Source organism: Primulina eburnea, chromosome 13 (assembly GCF_022965805.1).
Source record: "Primulina eburnea isolate SZY01 chromosome 13, ASM2296580v1, whole genome shotgun sequence".
NCBI classification, from domain to species: domain Eukaryota; kingdom Viridiplantae; phylum Streptophyta; class Magnoliopsida; order Lamiales; family Gesneriaceae; genus Primulina; species Primulina eburnea.
In genome coordinates this window covers 12,223,561-12,229,969 of record NC_133113.1, presented here as the reverse complement: position 1 = coordinate 12,229,969, position 6,409 = coordinate 12,223,561, and the positions used below count along the sequence as shown (strand labels likewise).

Sequence of the window (6,409 nt, the reverse complement as noted above, 5' to 3'; positions counted from 1 at the left end):
ACATTTTAAGCCAAACTTCTTCATCTCTTATTTCTTATCTCTATGCACATTGTTCATAGCATATCTATCAATTTAGAATGATCACTCAGCGTTCTGGGCATTACAGTAGGTAACAGGCATTGACGTCTTATTCACCCCGGGATCCCTAGAGTTATAGTTGAGTCAAGTCTAGACATGATTTGATTAGAACAGCATGCGTAGATGAATTGGTTTCATAGACTATGGAACCTATTGTTATTACTTTCAGTCATGACAGCATGTTTCATGATTTAGACTATTTACATGCATGTTTATCTGATTTGAGTTGCATGTTCAGTTAGATTAGATTTCATAGATGATGAACTCTATTACTATTGTTATTTCTTTTATGCATGACAGCATGTTTCATTTATCATTATGTGTATATGCATGTTTACCATGTTTTATACTGGGATTTATTCTCACCGGAGTTATCCGGCTGTTGTCTTGTTTTGTATGTGTGCATGACAACAGGTGGGACAAGATCAGGGTCGAGAGGACGACGAGAGAAGACGAGTTTAGCGTGGTGATTCCGGACTTGGATAGATTTGATTTTAATACTTGAAACTAGTATTTGAACCTTAGATTTAGGTTGTACAGTGTTGTACCTTTATACTGAAATGTAGTTTTATACAGATATGTATATTATTAGATACCATTGAAAGCGGACCGGTTACGGTGGCCGGAAGCGCAACGGAAGTCAAAAATTTTATTTTTCATGCATAAATTTTCGGCCACCATGATGTTTATGTGCAATATTTACAAAAACAAAAACACCATGCATAGGATGTTTAAGAAAGATTACCTATCAACCTCTTGAGGTTGATGTAATGGCTCCAACTAAAGTATGAATACTTTAGCTCTTCTTTGGTAGACAAATCTACAAGCACACCCTCTTCCTCTTCAAGAATTAGGCCCACAACTTAGCTATGTAAATCCCCTCAAGTTTTGCACTAGAAAAACTTGAGGATTTTTCAAAGAGAAATTTTGTTCTCCAACAAATTGAAGAACAAAACAAGAAGAAATTTTTGAGAGAAAACTAGAGAGGAATTTCGGCCAAGTTGAGAGACAAGAATGAGGAGAGAAGTTGAGTCTTGGTTGTGAGAAAAGCAACTCTCAAAAGCAACAAAAAGTTGCATGCCTAGTCTCCAACCCTTCACCTCCCCAAAGCATGCAAACCCTAGAATGACATGCATATAATATGGTTTTTTAACACATTAAAAACCATAGACTAAATTTTAATTATCTCAAACACATTTGAGATTAATTAAATATTACTTGATTTTACTCAAGTCCCACTAGTTAAATAATTATTTAAATTGAGCTCTACAAGACTCAATATTATTTAATTAATTCAACACTTGAATTAATTTAATTATTTAGACTCTACTAGGTCCACTAGTGTTTAATTAATTCAACACTTGAATTAATTTAATTTAGTCCACAATAATGTTTATGAAAATCACAATTTTCAACTACATTATTTACTTGGCCAAATTTTAATCTTAGGAACACTTCCATAAATTAAAATTTATATTTCTCTCTTAGAAGTCATACTTCTATTTTTCTTCACGCTTATAAACACATTTATAAGCCGTTCAACACATTGAACTATTTTACTTCTCATCGGGATTTACAAAGCAAGTACTTGTGTGGCCCTCAATGGTTCATTGATACGACTAGCCGTGGGTTCACATCTCCATGTGATTCGGACTAAACATGTCCTTATTCGAGCATACCCCAATTGCTCCATTCTTACTTATCAACACCTTGATAATAAGAACGTCAGAACTCAAGTCTGATAGCACCCATCCAATCACGTTAAACGCCTAGCAGCATCGCTTACGTGATTCCCTAGGTATCACATGATAGTGCCTGCAAGAACCATTCAATTATGGTTAGCGTACAGTACGGTCCCTTCAACTCATATATCCCGACCGATTCGACAAATATTGGTTTATCGAGAGTTGTCAATGAATCGATACTATGTGTCATGTTGTGGTTGCATCGATGGTGTAATCTATAAAACCCCTTTCATAATTACCACCATACTCTGATCAGAGATTTCAACCCACACATACATGAAAAACACATAGGATATCCATACCCGTAGGTAAGCGGTGAATCCCCGACTACAATGCATCGACTCCTATATGTTTCGCCGTAACACCCAACCTTGCCACCTGATGACCCCATAAGAGTCGGTAAACAAGTCAAAGTGAAACGCTAGCATATAGAGTCTCAATGTTGTCCCGGGTCATAAGGACTAATGGTGTACAACCATAAACTAGGACTTTTCCACTCGATAAGTGAGAACCACTTGGAAAGTCCTTTATAGAGGGTTGTTCAGTGCACTCTACCAGGAGCACCTATCTGCATGCTCGGACATCACAATGTCCCCTACCAATGAAACATGGTACTCACATCGCAGATACTAGTCTCTAACTCGAGCGGCCTTTATCCTTCTTAGTGGCGGCTGAATCGACTAGGAACGGTTTAGAATATACAGTATTCCAAATATGAGTTTCATGATACTCATCATATGAGCATCTCATATTCTTTCTACTATTTGTATATTCAAGGACTTTATCTATGCAACTAGCATGGGTATAAAGATAAAGATGCGCCAAATTAATAAATTCAAATATTATTAAAATAAAGATCATTTATACAAAGAGTTTCATCGTGAACAGTCGGCCAACATTTGGCTCGACGTGCACCTACTCTAACAATCTCCCACTTGCACTAGAGCTAACTACCTATATTCTTTAGACCCATTGATTCGCGATGCTTCTCGAATGATGGTCCTGGTAAAGGCTTAGTTAGTGGATCAGCAACATTATCTGCGGAGCCGACTTTGTCAATCACGACATCTCCTCTTTCCACGATCTCTCTGAGGATGTGGTACTTTCTCAATACGTGTTTGGACTTCTGATGAGACCTTGGCTCCTTCGCCTGAGCTATGGCTCCCGTGTTGTCGCACATCACCGGGATAGGAGCAACTCCATTTGGAATGACGCCCAACTCTTGGACGAAATTCCTAATCCAAACTGCCTCCTTTGCTGCAGCCGATGCAGCAATGTATTCTGCCTCAGTGGTGGAATCCGCAATACTGTCTTGCTTGGAACTCTTCCAAGAGACAGCACCACCATTGAGCATGAATATGAATCCGGAGGTTGACTTCGAGTCATCAACATCGCTTTGGAAGCTAGAGTCGGTATAGCCTTCCAATTTTAGTTCTCCACCCCCATAGACCAAAAACAACTTATTGGTCCTTCTCAAATACTTGAGGATGTCTTTCACAGCTTTCCAGTGTGGAAGACCAGGGTTGGATTGATATCTACTCACTACACTTAGTGCAAATGCCACGTCAGGACGTGTAGATATCATCCCATACATGATACTACCAATAGCCGAAGCATACGGAATTCGTGTCATCGCCGCTATCTCTGCATCAGTCTTGGGAGACATAGACTTGGCCATAGGGACACGCCATGACACATTGGTAGATGTCCTCTCTTGGACTCATCCATCGAGAACCGCTTCACGATGGTATCAATGTATGTGGACTGGGTGAGACCAAGCAATCTTCTTGATCTATCTCTATAGATCTGTATTCCCAATACAAAAGATGCTTCACCCAAGTCCTGCATTGAGAACTTACTTGCTAACCATATCTTTGTTGATTGCAACATTCCTACATCATTCCCAATGAGTAGAATGTCATCAACATAAAGAACAAGGAATGTCACAGCACTCCCACTGACCTTCTTATACACACAGGGTTCCTCAGGATTCTTAGTAAAACCATTCTTACTTATCAACACCTTTATAATAAGAACGTCAGAACTCAAGTCTGATAGCACCCATCCAATCACGTTAAATGCCTAGCAGCATCGCTTACGTGATTCCCTAGGTATCACATGATAGTGCCTGCAAGAACCATTCAATTATGGTTAGCGTACAGTACGGTCCCTTCAACTCATATATCCCGACCGATTCGACAACTATTGGTTTATCGAGAGTTGTCAATGAATCGATACTATGTGTCATGTTGTGGTTGCATCGATGGTGTAATCTATAAAACCCCTTTCATAATTACTGTGACACCCCTGACCTCTTTAAATATAAATACGCAGCGGAAATAAAATTTTCTCTTTTCAAAATATACGGAAGGAGTTTCAAAATACATTTCTTCAAATATCTTTACAAAATAAATACATGATCATTTAAATGACATAACAAAAACAAAACATCATTCCTATGATCATGCCAAAATCCTCCTTCCAACGGTGTATGCATATGACCCCCAATCCACAGTCAACGTCCTGGGGCACCACTCTGATCTGCATCACATGAAAATAACTGAAATGAGAATAAATCTCAGCAAGTGGAACTCTTATATAACAATGAACAATAACTCTGTAAAACATCTCTTTGAAATCATAAATACCATCAACTCTGAAACATGAATACTGTAGCAATAACTGTAGCAATAGCATATAAAATATGATGGTATTTCTCTTTTGCTCTGGGGATTGATATCAATAGTATCTCTGCTCTGGGGTGCTCGTATCCCAAATCGATATAAACCGATAACTCTGAGGGATATAAGCCTATAGGCGATGATCATCTAATATTGCATGCAATCTCTGACTATGTATTTATCAATCCGAAAACATTTAAACTCTTCTCTGGTTTTAACAATCACTTTGAACTCTATATATCTCTTTGTATTCCCTTTAATCAATAATGAGACATACAATGCCTCCAATACATATAACAATACATACTATGGATCAAATGGAAGGGAATAACACAATAAACTCTTTGAAACACATACATATATAATCATGTGAGCAAAAGGAATGAATTTCCACTTACAAACCACAACAAACACCTCAACTTAGCTCTTGATCACCACCTACAACAAATAATCCACAAATAACACCAATATCAACTAAATATCCAAGATTACAAGCTAAAAAATCCATAAATCCACAAAAACAACCAATCTAAACAACTCTTAATTTACAACCTTAACAGAATCGCACCAAAAGCTTACCCAAGCTTCCTAGCACCAAGGAGAACGTCGAACTCAAGTCGAAATTCCAAACAAATGCTTGAATCGAAGATAGGGAGTGAAAGAAATGGTGAAAAACCCTAAAATGGAGAGAAAAGTCGAGAATGAGAAGGAAAGAAAAAGGAAAAATGATAGCCAACCACTCCAAAATCGACTAAATATCTCGCCCATACCTTCACCGCGGGTGCGCTCCTCTAAGCACCGCGGGTGCGCAATGGTTACGGCATACTCAAAAATTCTGGAACTCGAACAGCGCGGGTGCGGCGACGCAAGCAGCGCGGGTGCGGTCTCTACCGCGGGGGCGGTCGCTACATCACCGCGGGTGCGGTGTGCTCACGGCAAAGCACTATTCCCAAGCAACTAAAATCAAACCGAAACGCTGAAACGAACAACCAACATCAACTAACACCTCAAGACAATAAAACTAACAATACTATAGCCCAAAAATACAACTCTGAACATCTAATCAAATATCCCAAATAACAAACGAAACTTAAATCGTACCGTACACCGGGCTCGGCTATTACAATTACCACCATACTCTGATCAGAGATTTCAACCCACACATACATGAAAAACACATAGGATATCCATACCCGTAGGTAAGCGGTGAATCCCCGACTACAATGCATCGACTCCTATATGTTTCGCCGTAACACCCAACCTTGCCACCTGATGACCCCATAAGAGTCGGTAAACAAGTCAAAGTGAAACGCTAGCATATAGAGTCTCAATGTTGTCCCGGGTCATAAGGACTAATGGTGTACAACCATAAACTAGGACTTTTCCACTCGATAAGTGAGAACCACTTGGAAAGTCCTTTATAGAGGGTTGTTCAGTGCACTCTACCAGGAGCACCTATCTGCATGCTCGGACATCACAATGTCCCCTACCAATGAAACATGGTACTCACATCGCAGATACTAGTCTCTAACTCGAGCGGCCTTTATCCTTCTTAGTGGCGGCTGAATCGACTAGGAACAGTTTAGAATATACAGTATTCCAAATATGAGTTTCATGATACTCATCATATGAGCATCTCATATTCTTTCTACTATTTGTATATTCAAGGACTTTATCTATGCAACTAGCATAGGTATAAAGATAAAGATGCGCCAAATTAATAAATTCAAATATTATTAAAATAAAGATCGTTTATACAAAGAGTTTCATCGTGAACAGTCGGCCAACATTTGGCTCGACGTGCACCTACTCTAACAATCTTCCACTTGCACTAGAGCCAACTACCTATATTCTTTAGACCCATTGATTCGCGATGCTTCTCGAATGATGGTCCTGGTAAAGGCT

At 39.1% G+C, this 6,409-nt stretch overlaps 1 long non-coding RNA gene across 1 annotated transcript; it reads right to left on the bottom strand.

Moving 5' to 3' along the window:
- Positions 1-4,911: 4,911 nt before the first annotated feature.
- Positions 4,912-5,621, bottom strand: LOC140808763 (uncharacterized). Its single transcript, XR_012113010.1, has 3 exons — positions 5,275-5,621; positions 5,084-5,181; positions 4,912-4,942 (listed from the first exon to the last, which is right to left on the bottom strand). It is a non-coding gene; the product is annotated as an uncharacterized lncRNA (long non-coding RNA).
- Positions 5,622-6,409: the final 788 nt, after the last annotated feature.